Source organism: Marmota marmota, unplaced genomic scaffold, assembly GCF_001458135.2.
Source record: "Marmota marmota marmota unplaced genomic scaffold, marMar, whole genome shotgun sequence".
Taxonomy (NCBI): domain Eukaryota; kingdom Metazoa; phylum Chordata; class Mammalia; order Rodentia; family Sciuridae; genus Marmota; species Marmota marmota.
Window position 1 is genome coordinate 8779340 of NW_026000019.1, and position 19329 is coordinate 8798668.

The 19329-nt window shown below is 35.7% G+C and overlaps 1 protein-coding gene across 3 annotated transcripts in view; it reads right to left on the reverse strand.

The window, feature by feature from the left end:
• Hmcn1 (hemicentin 1) overlaps nt 1-19329 on the reverse strand; it is a 381331-nt gene that overhangs the window by 240818 nt on the left and 121184 nt on the right. The window lies entirely within an intron of this gene.

Below are 19329 nucleotides of genomic sequence, written 5' to 3' on the forward strand. Positions count from 1 at the left end.
TTCAAATAATCTAGGGAAAATGGCATCACAGTACTCCCACACAGTGGATATTGAACTACTAGTTGTGTCTCTCCCCAAATAAATTCCTTTCTCTCCTCTAGTGATGTGTACCAGCAATGGCTTCATAGACCAAAAAAAAAAAAAAAAATCTAGCAGTGAATGATAGAAAACATTTCTGCAAATGATTAAAAAAGCAATTTCACACTAGGTAGCAGAGAGAATCCAAGTAAGCACACAGAGACAGAAGGACTACAAATAGGCTGTAAATATGGTGACTCCATCTGGCTGCAGTAACATGCTCAGGTAAAAGTAAAAAGTAAGATGAGGCTGGGCAATTTGGAAGGCACCAGACTATGGATGGCCTCAACATCAGGGTATCACATTATAGTTTTTCATAAAGATACCAAGGAAAATTACTGAAGAGTTTTGGGCAGAGGAGTCAGACAGTGATGTATCACAAAGAAAAACCTGCAGTATTACCATAAATGGGTTGAACATAAAACCAGTATCAACTACAGCTAATGACCCTATAAGTCAAATGATATATTTCCTCAACATTTCTCCTTATAAAGCACCTGGATTTTACGTATGAAATAAAGCATGTATCACTCCAGTTGTCTAAAGCAGCAGATGCCATAATTTGAAAATGAGTTTTTAGTGAGGTCTGATGCTTGAATAAGAGGGTATGGATCATTCCGCTCATTGAATCTGTTCATATGGTAACAGAAACAGGATTGGCCATAACCAGTATTTGACCACATATAGAACACATACCTTATTAATCACAGTATTGATATTTTTATGTCAACATAGAACGTGGCTGAAAGGGTCTACCAACTCAAGAAAATTCAAAGGACTGACTCAGGGTCTAGGAAAGCAACTGACAAATTTAACTGATTAAAAAAATAGCTGATTCATAGACTAAAAGGAGTAAATGACAGAGATACTGGACAAATGGACAGAACATTTATCTTAAGGGCAAGACATATAACATGGTCGTAAATGATTCTCAATTGAAGAAGTGGAAAATGAATTATATAACAAGTCACACTAAGAACTACATGGCATCTCAAGTTTAATAATGAAATGCAATATCTTCAAGTAGAAATGGAAGCGAGGTCAGTTTTTATATACATCCTCTTGTAAATTGACAACATATCTATGAGTGGTTCCTCAAATATATATAATGTAGAGAAGTTTCGGTTACTGGGAGTCCGTCTTCTGTCTGTTAGCCACACATGAAAACATCCAAGCCTGCAGCACCGTTAGAAAAATGGAAGCCTTCCTAATTTAGTTGCGTTTTCATAAGGCAAGTGTGTTCAAATGCTACAGAACATAAAGCAAGCATTTGTTAACTTTTAATACTGCTTCCAATTCATCACCATTTATGAGGCCTTCACAAAGAGATTATCATGTATCATAATATTACTTGTTGAGAAAGACATAATGCAGACTTCTGTCAGGAGTCTCAAATCACTTTTTTATCTACTCAGAAGAAAAATCAAATCAAAAACAGATGCAACTCATTTATTAGAAAATACAGATTCTACTAACAAATGGGTAAAAGAACAGGCTATTCTGCAAGCTATAGAATACATCATAAGGGAGGGTTCAGGTTCTCTGATCAAGGAAAAATCTCTAATTCTCTAACTCTGGGAAACGGTCTCATGAGATTGCAAATGGATCTTCTCTTATAAAAAGACAAAAGGAATAAAACCAGACTAATTTGAAGTCTTTGGATTGTGCATTTTTATCAACACAAAAAGTTTTTCAATCCATTAGGGAACTACTTATAGTACACTGAAAGTTTTTATGTAGAAATGTCTCTCAAGTGATTTGTAGCAGTTTATGTGTACAAAGAGCCTTTGAGACCATCTAATCCAGCTCCTTAATTTGATAGATGATGAAACTGATATCTGAAGTAGGTTCCTGTATTTTTGTTGTTGTTGTTGTTGTTGTTGAAATGGGTCAGATTTATTTAGGTCACTAGTTAAGTACTAGGTCATTTGGGAATTGGAAAAACCAGTATCAAAAGGTTGTGTAACCAAAGGACTTTACATATTTAGTGAACACATTCTATATACAAAGCACCTTGCTCTGCTCTATAAGCATGTGAAAGTAGGTAACACAGTGAGCAACAAGGTTTTACAGTCTTATCTGGGAAAGATAATGCATGCACATAAAGGACTCAAAATAAACAAACAATATAACACAATATATACCAATGTAAAGTGAATGGCACAGGTTATAAATCACATAACACATTAAGGAAGGAGGATCAGCATTTCTGGTTAGACCAATCAGGGAATACTTCTCCGGAAAAAAAAGAAAGTGAAGCTAAGCTTAGACAAGGACAGGGCTTAGAGCCCTGTGCCACACACTCTTTTTTCCAAGGGCAGGGAACCATGTATCATTACCAGAGTAGCATTGGATAAAAGGCTCATTCTATGGTAGAAAACTCAGCAGATTTTGTTGACTGATACCCCTAACATTGAACAGACCAAATTGAATGCTTGACTCTTATTTAACAGTCAGTCAACTAATTCCTGTGGGCATATCTACATCCAAACTCATGCAAAGAGCAGAGCTGTACATTTTTTGTGTTATGTGTGTTTGTATGTGTACACATATTCACAAGTACTCTTTAAAAAACTTAACATTCAATGAGCAATTAATATTTGCCAAGTACTATTCTAAATACCTGCATTTGTACATTTAATCTTTACAGTAATCCTCTGAGGTAGGTTTTATTATCTTCAATTTACAGAAAAGTAGTCTAAGGAATGTAAATGACTTCCCCAAGGGTGGCCATAAATAAAGTACTCTACTCATGAGTCTGCCTTAGGCAGTGTTAGCACCAATTTCTCCTTGGTCCACCTGACCAAGTCATCCCCTTTGTGAGGTATAAGCAGGATACTCCATGTGTCCCTGTCAAGGTCATCAGGAGCCAACCTAGCCCATGCAGTTCCTTGACATTTTCTAAGATGGTACAGAGTAGTTTGGGGCCGCAGAAGAGTGAGCACAATTTCTTCACGGGGTCCCAAAATAATTCTGTAGTTTCTTGTACCATCCATGGGCCTTTCTTGGTTTAATGATGAGCATGGTGGGGTTCCTGTATTTTTTAAAAGCCTGACCAGACTGGTTCTGGCTCAATAGTTACATTACTTATATAGGCCCCTTGTGTTACTATAGATGATCTTACAGTTTAATGATTTTTAAACCTATGTAATAATCAATACTTAAAAATAAGTTCATAAATCTAATCAACTCTGTAATGAGATGCAACTAGGTTTGAAAGCACAAAACTGGAATACATTATTCTGCAAGAGGAGACAGAGTGGTGTTACATAGGAGGGAAGTGAAGTGAATTTTTGTATACATCTTCAAGAATAGAACCAGAAAAACAGTTTTTGCTTGAAGGGTCTTAATGTAATGAGTTATATCCACATGAATTTCCCCATGACATTTTTTTTTTTTTTTTGTAACAAAGGGTAAGGTGGGTGATATAATTTGCAATTGTGTGTTTATTTGTGTTGTTGTTATTGTTCTTGTTTATTATCTTCCTTACTGAACTGTGGATTCTATGAAGGTGGAGACCCTGGCTGATTTATTCACAATGTATGGGACATGGCAGATGCCTAATTACAGCTCTGTGTTTGTGACAAAGTCCTTGCTCAGCAGTGAATTTTCAGCATTGAAATGGAACAGGATCTAAACTCACAGGTGTGCTCTTAAATATGAGCACCAGGCTGAATTTAATTTTCATTTCTTTATTTGGTTGGTTAGCCTGGGATTTAAAAATGCCGAGGTGAAATCTCTGGAATTAAGCCAGTTTTATTTTAATGCAAAATTTACATGCTTCTCATGTAATTCTTACAGAATTTTTTCCAGCACAGTGATGGTGGAACATTGGTTAGGTATAAATGGTCCCATCTAAATAGAGGATACTACCCTAGGAAAACGTGGTGTAATAGCCCTAATACCAGTAGGAGCTTTACAGTGCTTACATGGGAGTTAAAGAGAAATAGCTAATCTAATCATGATGTTTTGCATGTCATATGTTTTTATCACTATTTTGGCAATAAATTCAAGAATTGAACAATGTAAAAACATTAAAGCCTTTAAATCTACATTGTTTTTGATGTGAAAAAGACCTGCTATGTTTTCCAGATGATCCTTTTGTGGTAAAGCCTATATGATAGATAGCACTGGCAGGCTTTCCTCACTTCTGACCTGGCTGAGATACACCTTTGGATACTCAGGACAGACTGAGTTCAAGTTCATTCCTACCCCTCAGTATAGCCCAGAGCCCATAATACAGGACTGGCTTAGAAGTCACTAAGCATCAATTGATGGTCCAAGTAGAAGCATGAAGGAGGCACTCAGATACATGGATATGGAGTTCAGGTGAGAGGATGAAGTCAGATACAATGGAATTTAGGGGAAATGGGGAGGGGGGGGGTCATCCTGTGCAAATAAACTTAGGTATTAATACATAATGGCTCAGAATAGAGCCTTGGAGCAAGTCTCCCCTTGTTCTGACTCCAGGGAGCTGTCAGATGATGACCTTCAGGCCCTTTACATAAGCATGCAGACAGCCAACACACTACTTGTGTCAACACAGGTGTTCTAGACTTGTGGCAGGTAGGTTTCTCACTATAGATGAATGAGTTGGTGTTCCGATTTTACACAACACTGCTGTGTTTTGTTAATTTCGGTATATTCCTAAAAACAGATCGATTTACTATGCTGACAAATCCAATGTTATCATTTGCAGATCTTAGCAAATTCATTAAAGAAATGTTACCAATGGAGGTCTCTTGAGAGGATCTTCTCCAAATGACATCCATTTGTATTACTCTTTGAATACTGGAGGGGTTTTGTTTTTGTTTTTGTTTTTTGGAAAATTCTACAGTGAGCCTTGTCAACAGCAGCAAGTGCTCATGAACTAAACAAGTGTGGTTAGTCATTCATTCTACAGCTCATAAAGGTTCATGGTGAAGCTATGCAAAAGCAAAATAAGAAATAAATTATGGTGCTGGGAGCCATTAGCCAAGTAGGTATGACAATTTCCTTGCCAGCGTACCCCATGTTGCTGACATTTTGCAGTGACATTGAATGTAGTTGACCTTGCTCAAGGACCAGGGCGGATTAGGGTGTTCCCGGTTTAACATAATCGGGTTTAGGGCGTTCCCAGTTTAGGTTCCAGGTTTAAGGTTTAAGATTATTCCTGCTGGGAATAGGGCGTATCCTGCTGCCTGAGTTCCCCTTGAGTTCTCACGGGATTCAGAGTATATTTTGGAAGACAGATGCCCAGAGAGGTAGATTTGGGCAGAGAACGTGGATTTGGGCAGAGAACGTGGATTTCCCCAGAACGTGATTGTAGACGGCTGGTGTGAGTTCGGGAATAAAGAGTTGCTGTTTGAATCTACAAGCTGTGTGGTGGCTCGTGATTGTGTGCCCAGCCAGACTGCGGCATTTGTGCCCAGCCAGACTGCGGCATTATGGGTCCTAAGTACTTCTGGATAATAAGGCTTTTCTGTTAGAACTAAAATTTTACCTAGTTCATATACAGAATATGGGTTGAAGGGACTTGGGAAACAAGAAGGCATTAAAAAAATTGTGGTGATGGTTATAAACTCTGTGATCATACTAAGAACTGGAGGGCATACTTTAAAGGGGTGAATTTTATGACACATGAATTATACCTTAATAAAGATTTTGTAAAAAAAAAAAAAAAAAAGAAAATTGAGGCTCACTGGAGACTCTAGACATGACTGATGAAAGGAGTGATCCTCGACTTCAACTCAGCGAGCACCTAAAACATGTACAAAACTACCACACCTTCTACATGATGAAAGTTTCTGATGCACAACAGCTGAAAAAATAAAATCAGACTCGAGACATTTTTTAAAGGGTGAAATCATTCCTATTAGCTATTTTAAAGTGTCAAAGTATATTTCATTAATTTATCTTCAGCAAATTCTTGTGTGTCACAACTTCAGTGTGTTACAAAGAGGAAATTTAGCTTGCCAGAAAATATGCCTTATTTAAAATAATGAAGGTACAAAAGATGGAGTATTTTTTATCATTCAATCATTCATGTCTCACACTAAATTCTGTTTCATTTGCTTGACTTTGTTTCAAAGTTGTTTTATTCTTTCTTTTTCTTCTTTTTCTAACAAATATCTACCTGTGTTAGAGTAGACAGATTTCAGGGATTTCCATTGTCCCATTCAATTCTTCCTAGATTAAAAGGAATTTGTAAAAATACATAACATTCTCACACACACACACACACAGAGTCAGGCATGTGTTACATACATATAGATTTGTTAGCTTTCTGTACTGTGACCAAAATGCCTGACAAACAACTTGGAGGAAGAAACTTTTATTTCAACCCACAGTTTCAGAGGTTTCAGTCAATGGTTGGCCGATCCCATTGCTTTGGGCCTCAGTTGAGGCAGAAGATGTGGTCGAAGGCTGTGAGGGAGGAAAGCTGCTCTGCTCTTGACAGCCAGGAACCAGAAAGAGATGGAGAGAGGAAGGGGCCAGGACAAGATACAGTCCAGTCCCCCAAAGCAACCTTCTTCCTCCAACTGTACCCCACCTGTCTACACTTCTCGCATTCTCCCAGTAGCCCATTCAAACTATTAATCCATCAAATGGATTAATCCACCGATGAGGTTAGAGACCTCATGATTTAAACACTTTCCAAAAGCCCCACTCTGGACACCACTGCACTGGAGACCAAGTCTTCAACATGTGCTTTGGGTGGGGGGGGACATTCCAGATTTAAGCCATGACAATACATATATAGCTACATGTATAAGCCAGTTAGGATCTCACTCCCGGCTACCCTAAAAGCAGAAATATGTCCAAACTATACTCTGGCTCTATATCAGTAACAAAATCAAGTCCTAGTTAGGGAGGTACCCGAGTATTACTGAAGTTACTAGGTCCTTACCCTGGCTCTCTCTCTACTCATACCTTTTTTTTACCTGTCTTTCCATACCCATATGGACACATTTAATATGGCATGTAGGTACAGGAACTACCATATAATTGAAATCACTAGTCTGGTAACTGGGGCTCCTCACTCGTAGGATGACCACTCTTAGGGCACTTCAAACACTTCCCTTGATGACTTCACTGTGCCCATGCCTCCCTGTTGATCTACCTTCACTCTGGTTGACATATTCAGTCAAGTTACAGGCAACTCTCACTGAACCCGGGGCCCTTCAGTGACTAACAGGAGGCTTTTGTATCTCTCTGCTCTGATTATCTGTGGACTTTGAAGTTTCTAAGAATCTCATCATAATCTCCAGATATCCAAATTGAGATGCTGCCTAAAAACTAATAACATCTTCAAAACCAAGAGATTTTCTGTGTTCAGATGGCACACAGAACTTCAAGAAAATTTGCTTTGTAAAGGACTTAGAGGATTTTAAATGTCCAGTCATTTCAGTAGTTCCATGAGGAACCAGTGACAATAACAATGTGTGCTTCAGGGAGTGAAGAAGAGGAGCCATCAAAGTGGACTAAAATTAGTGGCAAATACTTTATAGAGGTGGTAAAAATGCAACGGTATACAACTTTTAAACTCTGGCACTGTACAGACACATACACACACTAAAAAAAACTCACTAAGTCTTTCCAGATCTAAAATTAAAAAGACCCTTCAATTTATATAACAACTTGGATTTTTCTGGTAAAAATAGCAATAATATAGGTGAATATTCAGCAGTTGCCAAACATACTTAATAAATTACAGCAAAACTTTATTAGCTCCCACAACCAGATAATCATTTCAGAGAGAGCCACTGGAAATGAACCTCAGTAACCTTCATGGGAAAAGGGAAAAGTAAAAACAAGAATCCAAATTGGGATGTAAATGAAAGCAATGGATTAAATCAGAGAAAAACTCAGATTCATCAGCATCCCAAAAGGTAAACCAGTCATTAAAAAAAAAGGGGGGATTGAAAAGTAAAGGTAAAACAAGCAGGAGGATATTTTCAAAAGGCTGAGAAGATGAAGAGGAAACAAAGAAATGGAAACATCTAACCCATAGCTTATGAGGGTCTATGGAAAAAAACACTGCTTCTATGTATTTTAAACAATAGTATGTTAGCAATTAAAGACAGAATAAGACTGATTTATAACCTAAGGAGAAATTTTACATTAAGCCGGTGAACAAATATTTAGGTGGAGTTGTTTTACCATGTACTGCCAGATACCCAAAGGTGACAAAAATACATTCCCTGTGTATCCCAGTTGACAAAGCTACAGTTAAACAATTACAGCACATACCCATTGAGTATTTGCTACCAGGAACTAGGATTCTCTCCTGCTCACACCTAGAAAATGGTACTTATGAGCAGTGGGGAAGTTTTGGATTTCTAACTGCAAAGCCATGAAAAGAGACCTCAGCAAAAGAACAGAACCTCAATGATTCACCCAATACCTCCTATTCAGAGGCAGACCTGGATCGTGTAGGCCTAAAGCTTACCCAATTGAGGGTAAGAATAGAAAAATAGAAAATTCAGTATAAAAATAACTACCTTGAATGAGAAAACATTTCACATATAGTTCAAATTTCAAAAGGTGAAACATATTTAAAATTTCAAAAATCTAGAAATTAACAGTTTTGTTAATATCTGACAAGATTCTCAGATAGTTATTTTTCCTGCACTTTTTTTGGGGGGTTACTTACTTTTTGAATATCTATTCCCATGGGGGAAATAAAATATTTTCTAGAGGAAAAAAAATAGAATTAAAATTATTTATCAAAATGTTTTTAGGTCTTTACTGGGATGTACTGAGACTTTCAACTTTCAAACACAGCTATGTTTGGTATTTGTTACATCATTAGAAGTTGGGATCCAAAAAATTAACCAAGGTTCCTACAATGTCACTGGACTTAAGGGAACCTGTGTCAGAAGGGAAGTCAGAGTTGAAAGACAGTGGTCTTAATCAGACTCTAAATACTTAACTTTTGCAATATTGCTCAATCTTTGTGAACACATTTTAAGTAACCATCTCTGAGTTCTAGAAAGAGTCCAAGCAAAAGATGGATCATGGGGCTTAAGATCCCTTACCTTCAGAGTAAACTGGTTACCATTCCCCTTTCTTTGGATGACAATTACAACTTCCTCACCCACTTAAAATACCAATAAAATGGCAGCCATCACTGTCAGATTGTATGAGCTCCTCAAAGGCCGGTTAATAGTACCTATGTCTGGATAGGATGGAATTGGTTAAATGGGAATGGGTTATACACAAGAATGAGACTTCATCTCTTAAAAGCCAAACAGTATTTAGGAGAAAGACTCCATGTTACAGAACACTGCCAGAGGGCAGGGGTACATATTCTATTTTAGGGGTTTATTGTCTAGTGAGAAAGAAGAAAAGAAAGAATAACAAGATTCTAATAGATGCCACAACAAACATACATATCCATTGGTTATACTACCACAGAAGATAGTTAACTCTGGATAGCTTATCTGGAAAGATAACCATGCATGATAGAAACTGAGGATGAAGGATGAGCAGGAGTTAAATAGATAAGTAGAAGAAGAGCCTTTGGGACAGAAGGAGTTAACAAGTTCAAAGGCATGGGAGATACAATATGGCACATCCGAGAGACACTCGTGTGTGTCACAGTTGGCAAGCTTGTGAAGTGGAAGAGGATGAGGGTGGGAAGAAGTTGGAGGGCCACAGCAGTTCTGGCATGTCATGCCAGCAGAAGACCTTCCTCTGAAGATCTGAAGAAGTCGCTAAAGGAACCTGGAAACAGGAGTTGCCACCAAGTTTCTGTTTTAAAGTATCCTACTAACAGAATATGGAGGATGGATTTTTGGAGGGTCAGGATAAGATTAGAAGCAGAGGGATTAACAATGTGGTATTGAACACAGCCTAGGCAAAAAATAATGAAATAATGAAGAACCAAAGATGTCAGAAGTAAAGAAGAGGAAACAGGATCCAAAGATACCTTGTATATAAGTTGCCTAGGTAGCCATTTGAGATATGAAAAAGTCTAGAATGACTCAGGTTTCTAGCTTGAGAAATCAAATCAATTGTGATGCCATTTAATTATGACTAGAAATGCCAGAGGTAAGTCAGTTCAGGAGGTGTCATCTTGAAAGATGAATACTTCAGCAGTTAAAAGGGAAAGGGGAAATTAAAAGGACATGAATGCATATTCGAAATGTATTACAATGACAAAATATTATACTGATCATAAGTGACAATACCTGTTAAAAATAATGAGGAAAAACTAAGTTACAGCCACAAATTCAAATTGTACAGAAGCTCAATAGTTTTGGATTCTTCTACAGCAGAGGTTTGCAGAACTCTTCTGTTTGTCACGGTATATTGGAACCATTAAGAGAATCCCAGTTTCGGGCTGGGGATGTGGCTCAAGCGGTAGCGCGCTCGCCTGGCATGCGTGCGGCCCAGGTTTGATCCTCAGCACCACATACAAAGATGTTGTGTCCGCTGAAAACTAAAAAATATTTAAAAAAAAATTCTCTCTTTCTCTCTTAAAAAAAAAAAAAAAGAGAAAGAGAATCCCAGTTTCTCTGTCAATTAAGATTCATTTTGGCAAAATTTTGAGGGATAAATTTCCAGGATCTGTTTCTGCACCTCATGAAAATTAAATGTTATTTTATATTAAATATTTTATTTAAAAATTTTGTATTTAAATGTATCAGGACAGTAAAGTATGTTATATAAAAAAATTGGAAAACAGAATCATAAGAAAATAAATCACACCCACTACTGTATATATACTATAGGTGTTCCATAAATTAGTTTGGTTTTCCTGTGTGTGTTTTTGGGTACATGTATTGTTTATGGGTGTGCTTATACACAGACTTATATGACACATAGTTACATACCTTTCTTATTTCAACACATATTAGTACTATGTACTCACCCATCTCGGAGACATTAGGCTTACAAAAGGGATTAGAGTTCATGTCCTGAAGCATATTAAATGAGTTTATAACAATGTGCTTAAGGTTGGAGTTAGAGAGCAAACTAAAGGCAGTAATTTATATGTTATTAACTAATCAGAGTGTACCCTACCAAGGAAAAAGTCAAATCCTAATGCCAGATGATATTATTTAGCCAATGACAATGTAAGAAAGATCTTTCAGGTGCTCATTCTGTACGAGACTCTTAACATGCAATTCATCATTGACTGGCTAAGCTCAGCATTTTAAGTTTCCAGACCACAAAGAAATAGAGCATTCCAAGAGACCTATTGCACTGATCTCTTGGTGTCTAAAGGCATTGTTCTGTAAATGGATCGCTGTGATAGAAGGGAGTAAACCTTTCTTATTTCTCAGTCATAATTAATTTTTATTACAATTAACCACATAGCCAGTACAACCCTCTGAAATTAAATTCCCTGAAGTCAGTATCTTTGCTTTTAGAGCAATTAAAAAATATAGCTTCAGGATTCAATAAGAAACCGAATGTCTTGGCTTAAACATGGGTATGAAAGAGTATTGGCAGGAGAAAAAAAAAATGACCACAATATTTCCCTCAGCAATCATAGGATAGAGAAATGAAATTATAGACTGATTATCTAATACTTCAAACACACAAAATATCTTAGAACTTGTGAAAAATCAAAAAGAACTGTTCATTCATGAGAGATTTAATACACAGATTTCAAGCCAAGGCTTGGACGTGCAACACGTATTCACCGTAGATAGTGGTAGCATAAGTGGGACTCAAATGTTTGATTTCTAACTTAGTAAGTGTGCTGGTATTAATTTTAAGATGTAAAAATAATACATGATTTTAAATCCAAAGCAGTTATCAACAAAATGTTCATTAAGTTATCCCAACCCCAGGAATCAGCATACCCAATGCTCTGACTCAAAGGTTAGCAGAGCCAAATAGGTAACTGAAGATTGAAGGAAATGGTCAGGAGAGTGCCACAAAACTAAAGTGATTACAATGAACATCAACAGAAGATATCACCAGAAACAGCCCAAACCACAGTATCAGGAAAACACTCAAAATGAGTAATGGTAATGCTTTAGTCACTATCTTCATGTAAATCCTATAGCTCAATCTAAAGTGCTTATCTTCCATACCTGTCACCACATTTCCAAAATTGTTGCTGTGTTTTTATGGACACAGAAATAAATTCAGTTAATGAGGATGTGGGAGGAAAGGTTCGCTCAGATATTTCTGGTGAGACTGCAAGTTGGTGCAACCACTCTAGAAAGCAGCATGGAGATTTCTCAGAAGACTTGGAATGGAACCACCATTTGACCCAAGTATTCCTCTCCTTTTTATAACCCCAAAAACTTAATAACTCCAGTACTACAGTACCACAGTCACATCCATGTTTATATCAGCTCAATTCACAATAGTTAAGCTGGAGAAGCAACCTATGTTCAACAGATGAATGCATAAAGAAAATGTGGTATATTACACAAGGAAATATTACTCTGTCTTAAAGAAGAATGAAATTATGGCACTTGCAGGTAAATGGATAAAACTGGAGACTATCATGCTAAGTGAAACAAACCAATCCCCAAAAACCAAAGGCTAATGTTCTGATATGTGAATACTAACACACAATAAAGAGGAGCGAGGGAAGAATAGAAGTTAATTGGATTAGACAAAGATGAAGAGAAGGAAGGGGGATGGGAATAGAAAAGAAAGTAGAATGAATCAGACACAACTTTCCAATGTTCATATATGAATATACAACCAGTGTAACTCCACATCATGCACAAACACAAGAATGGGATCCTAATTAGAATGTTACACTCCATGTATGTTTAATATGTCAAAATATACTCTATCATATATACCTAAAAAGAACAGATAAAAATAAATAAAAAGCTATGAAATTTAACTCTAATATAAATGTTACCTAAGTGTTATTAAAGACATTTTTATTTAGAGGTATGTGTAGGCATTCACCTCATTTTATGAGTCCTGCATTAGTTCAGTGACTTGTTTTTTAATGAAAATTTATGCAATATAAAATGTATAGGATACTAAATTTTAAAAAAATCAATTAAGTAATTTTTTAAAAAAACTCATTAAGTTAAATTAGAAATAATAATGCACCAGGACGATTTAAATGAAACAGACAGAAAACACCAAATGTTGGCATAAATGTGATATACCAGCATTTTTTTATTTTTTTAGTTATAAATGGACACTATACCTTTATTTTATTTATTTATATTTATATGATGCTGAGCATCAAACCCAGTGCCTCACATGTGCTAGGCAAGCGCTCTACCACTGAGCTACAACCCCAATCCCTAGCCAGCATACTTATAACTGTTGGTGGGAGCACAAATTGAAATAGCTTTGGAAAACAGGTGGCATCAGGTAGAGTGAACAAATTACACCTCATTTTCCAGCATTCCCACTCCTATGTACATAACGAAGAGAAACCGGTACATATCCACAAAAATGTTCAGAGCAGCAATATTTGCATCAGATCAAAATTTGAAATCACCCAAATATACATCAAGAGTGGAATGGAGAAATGTTCACAAAATAAATACTACACACCAACAAGAACCAGCAATCTACAAGTACATGCAATGATGTGGGTGAAACTCACAAACAATATTGAACAAAAGAAACTAGACACTCAAGTGTATGGGCTGCATGATTTCATTTACACAAAAGACAAAAAATCCTCGTCATCAGAAGGTGGCCTGAAGATTTCTGAGGTCTTGATGCATGTTTCTCAGTCTGAATGCTGGTGACCCAGGGTGAGTTAGGTTTGTAAGTGTTCTAAGCTGCATGCATATGTGTACTTTGCTATATGTATATAATACTTCAAGGAAATTTTTGAAATAAAAAACATAATTCATAAAAGTACTTACCTAAGCAATCACAGTCAGTCTCTTTCTTAAATTTAATCCAACTATAAATATATTCAAGAAGTTCAGAGAGATGTTTAGTATAGGGTATTCAAAAAGAGTAAGATGAAAAAATTTTTCCGTGGTAGTAAAATCCACAACACTGGGCCAGCACACCAGACACGCAGGAAGTCATTAGAAATAATAAATTTTATATATATGATTTTGACATATATCATTATTTTATGTGTCAATTAGAAAGGAAACACTTCAAATTGATCTATGATGTGCTAATGATTGTAAAATAAATATCACTTAATAGATATTAATTTTGTTTAACAAAAAGCGTTACTTGGAATGGATGAGAAAATGTTCCATAATATATATCAAGTACTGCAGATGCACTAGGATGGGCTCTACATGGGGGTCTTGGAAGGATTTATATATTAGGTGGTAGGAAGGATGGTCCATGAAGGCTGGAAGGAAGAAGTTAAAAGCTGAAAGATGAGTTTATCCACAGTTGAGGACGTTTTAGAAGCAGAAGTGCAGAGGCAGCAATGTACCCAACACTGTGGAGGCTGATAGTAGATAGCCCAATTAGTGGGGAACCCAGTATTAGGAAATACTTGGAGGTATATTTGGATGGCAAGGGAAGGCCAGATTTTGGAAGGGCTGGAATTCCAACAAATGCAATTTGGACTGCATTCAATTGGCAGTACAGGTCCGTTTTTAGCACAGAGGCACAGCATGATGAAAGTGATATTTGAGGAAGTTTATCTTGCTGGATGGGAAAGTAGTAGAGAAAGAATTATTGCAGAAATACAGGTGTGATGTGATGAAGACCTGGGCTAGAGGGCTGACATCCAAAGGGTACATTACATATATTTTCCACAATAGTTCTTCATGATGTATTCCATATACAGAATTAAGTTTGATGTAATCAGCACAATTTCCTAAAAAGAAACTACAGTTTTTTACTTAAGATTGGAAATTGAATAAATATATTTTGTGCAAGCAAGAGATGAATAAATATATCCAACCTTATCAAAGGAAATTCACTCTAGCTTTATCTTCAAGTTTCTTAAGATATAAAGTTTACACATATCTAACTAAAAAGCTTCTCTAGAGTATTTATTTATTGAAGTATGCATATTGAATGTGACCTTTACTTAGATCCTGCATGAGTCATTGAGCATGCACATAATTGGATTTGTTTCTCTCTTGCATGTTCTCTCTCTTGCTTTCTCTCCCTTCTCAGAGTTTTAAACACTTAATCTTTATACAAATATTAAGGATTTAAATGTTTGGTAAAATGCATTGCCCAATGAAGTGGAGCAAAATCTGTGTTGTCTTAGTCCTTGAATTATGAAAAAGATGATTATCTAGCTTTAGGCAAAATCTCAGGGACACAATAAGCATTTAGGCATTACTTAAATTTCAAAAGATAAATTTCCAATTGGTGAATCCTTATAGAATGACTAGGAAGCTCTTAAAAGACTGTATTAATAAGTTTGGTATCACATGCACAGCATGAAATCATTTCTCTGAGGATAATATCATGAAAAGATGTGCTACTGGCACAAGAAAAGACAACTGCAACCTATACTTCTTTGGAAATTTTATAGATTGTAGGGTAGGAGACTGGCTATTGTCTCTAGTCAGAGTAGACAAAATTAAAGGGGATAATGCATCTGGCATTGAGAAATAGAATTAACTACACATTCGAAATCTTCTAATGCGTGTAGTTACAGACATACACTTGTGTTTATAAGTCTTAGTAACAGAGCAATCAGCACTAAGCCTATGCCTTAAGAGGTGTAATTTAGAAGACTGAATATAGGAACATGGTCCTTTACTATAGTGACATGTAGTGCAATCATGTTAGTGGTTTAGGGATAAGTAAAGAAAGATACTTTGGGAAACTCATCACAACTTAAAAGTAGTAAGGTAATTTTAACATAGCTAACAATAAAATACCTATTACATACATATGATAATTTCAGAGAAATGGGATCATATTATACAGTTCTTTGCTTTAATTATGTTTGTAATTCTCAACAGACACAATAGTAAATGTTCTTAGTAATTTTCCAAAACTATAATCATGCTTTTTATGTCTGTTGGTTTTATAAGAGCAAACTGTTTATTCTTATTCTTTCTTGTAAGCTTTTGGAGATACTTATTATCATTTCAAATATTATCTGCATATATATATGAGGTAACAGATACATGTGCATTTTTGATAAACACTTTTCTAATATAATTCTTAGTTACTTTAATAACTTTTTCTTCTTTCAAATTTCTCAAATTTTCCCCCAATTCTTGTGAGAAACAAGAACATTTACCAGACAAAACACAATAGAGAGGCTTATCCAGAATTGCCATTTTTCTATTGATTATTGCAGACCATTTCTAAGGAAATATTAGGATGACATTATTACTTCTTAAAATGTTATAAGGTTGAACATTAATGATTAAGATTATCTGTTATTTTTAACTAGCCTGTTTTACCACTTTAAACATAATAATTTGTATTTGCCTTGAAAGTCATTAAAATTCAATACTTTAAAATAACCAATGTTGGGGCTGGGGTTGTGGCTCAGTGGTAGAGTGCTTGCCTCTCACGTGAGAGACCCTGGGCTTGATCCTCAACATCACATAAAAATAAACAAAATAAAGATATTGTGGCCATGTATAACTAAAAAAATTATTTTAAAAAAATAATAAAATAACCAATGTCATTCTCAAAGACATTTTTTGCTGAATGACCAATTCATGCTCTTGCCTCTACGTGTCCCCCCTGGGTTCTCTATAGTATATTCTCTGCAAAATGCTGTTTTCCAAGATACATAACAGTGCTTGATTTGTTGACTTAGTAAATCAATTTTGTTTCATGAGGATACACTAAGTAAGGAATTATCCCCTTAAAAATAATTCCAACCACTAAACAAATGATAGAAACAACTATTTTTAGACATAATTCAATAGGCCGCATGGATAGGTTATCCTTGAGAGATGACAAACAAATGAGACAGACCCCAAATTTCAAGCTGGAGGCAATTTCCACTGGAGAAATCTTACTGAGCTGATGAGACAGATCCGAGTTGGAAGAGACTGAAGAAGCTAGAATTTTAAGGACAAAATTACAGAGAGGATGGAGTTTTGAAGACAAAAGTATCTAGATATCTGTATGGGCAGCCTCTTGAGTTATTGTCTGAAGAACAATTTGTACATGTAAAAGGTAAACCTCATGCAGTCAAGAGAGGAATATTCTTCATAAAGGAAAAGTTTCCAGGGATAACTCAATGTTCCTAGAAATCATACAGAAATAACACAGTAAGTACATGACTTCTTTTCACTCACAATAGACAGGTCTTTTCAAATTCTTGGCAAAATTAGTAGAGAGAATAGAAGGGCCACATCTTATATGTAGGACTAAATTAATCCTAGGAGAAAGTCATTTTTAACCACTCCACAAGAGCTTAAAAACAAACCTCAACCAGAGGAGGATCAACAAAATTCATGAGTAATTCAATATAAAGTCTAATAATCTTTAGATGAATACAACAAAATCCAATATTAAACAGTAAGTATAACATTAACAATGTCTACCCCCAATCACTAGACATTCAAATAAGCAGGAAAACATGACTTATAACTAATCAATTGAAATAAGCCACCAAATGATTAAAATGACAGACAGCAATTAATATCAATGTTCAATATTAGGAAAATGTAAATTAAAAACACATGAGGATAAAAATAAAACTATTAGAATTTGCTGGACACCGTGATGCATGCCTGTAATCCCAGCAGCTCAGGAGGCTGAGGCAGGAGGGTAACAAGTTCAAAGCCAGCCTCATCAAAAGTGAGGCACTAAGCAACTCAGTGAGACCCTGTCTCTAAATAAAATACAAAATAGGGCTGAGGATGTGGCTCAGTGGTCAAGTGCTCCTGAGTCTGTGGTAACCTCCAAAAATTTTTTAAAAATTAAAAAGTGGCTAAAATTTAAATGGTTGACAATCCTCACTGTTAGCAAGAATCAACTGGAACTCAAAAACATGTCAAATGGCAAAATCACTTTGAAAAATAACTTGGTACTTTCTTATAAAATTAAACATACTTTCACATGACCCCTAATTTTTACTCTTAACTACACACTCAATAAAAATTAAAATATGTGTCTGCACAAAGAACCACACAGCAATGTTCACAGTAGCTTTATACAAAGTAAACAAATACTAGAAACAACCCAAATGTCCTACAATAAGGAAATGGGTAAACAGACTTTGGTATAGCCATAAAACCAAATGTACTAAATAAAAAGAACAGAACTATTGTACACATGACAATATGGATGATCTCAGAAACAATAAACTGAGTGAAAAATGCTAGACTCAAAAGTTTCCATTTATATGAAACTTTAGAAATGACTAAACCAATCAAAAATGATGTAAAGAAAATCAGGGGTTGACAGACTGAAGGGTAGGGGGCAGAACTGACTGGGATGGGACATAAAGGAAATTTTAAAGGTAATGGAAATGTTCTATATCACAACTGTGGTGGACTTTACACAGGTGAATAAATTTGTAAAATTTCATTGAGATGTATGTACATTTGGTATAGAGATATTTTAGTTCATACAAACTCCACCTCAATAATACTGATCTAAAATATTTCCTGAGCATATAGCATGTTTAAAAATACAATCAGTACCAACAACACAAAGATAAATGCTTTCTTTCTATTAATAATGGATAAAGTGAAAGAATTACTCACACACACCCCTACATACACCCCCCCACACACATAATAGTTCCTCACTTATTCTTTTATTGTTCAAAAAGCATAGTAATCTAACATTACAGTAGGATACAGGGCTGAATGTGTTTAAGACAAATCCCCTGAATTCTGGCCCTTAGGAAGCTCACAATCTGGCACTATAGCAGAGACCAGAGAAATAGAAGCAGATGAAAAATGGTAAATATTAAATCTACAGGAAACAGGGATTCCAGAGGTAGCTATGCAGGACCACCTTTTCTCATATTTGTAAATGGTTTCCCTTACCAACCATAAATAAGATACATATTTTAGCCCTTAATTCTGCCAAATATAAGCAAAGTATTATTATCATCTTTGAAGTATTGAACACATTATAAAATATCACCTCTTATGACTGAAGATCCAAGCCAATGCTAGTATTTGCATCAAAAAAAAGAACATTCACAAAATATATTGCAGTTGATATTTCATTCCCAAAAACTAAATGTTATTTTTATCATTCTTTATATTCTAATCTTTGAAGTGGGTAAATGTGATTGACAACTTATGATTTTATATAAATTAACTCCAAACAATTTTATTTTTCAGTGGCAATTAACCTGTATCAATTATTTTCAAGTTTCTTTTAAAAAAAAAAATAGGACATTTTGGGCTGGCGTTGTGGCTCAGCGGTACAGCACGCTAACACATGCAA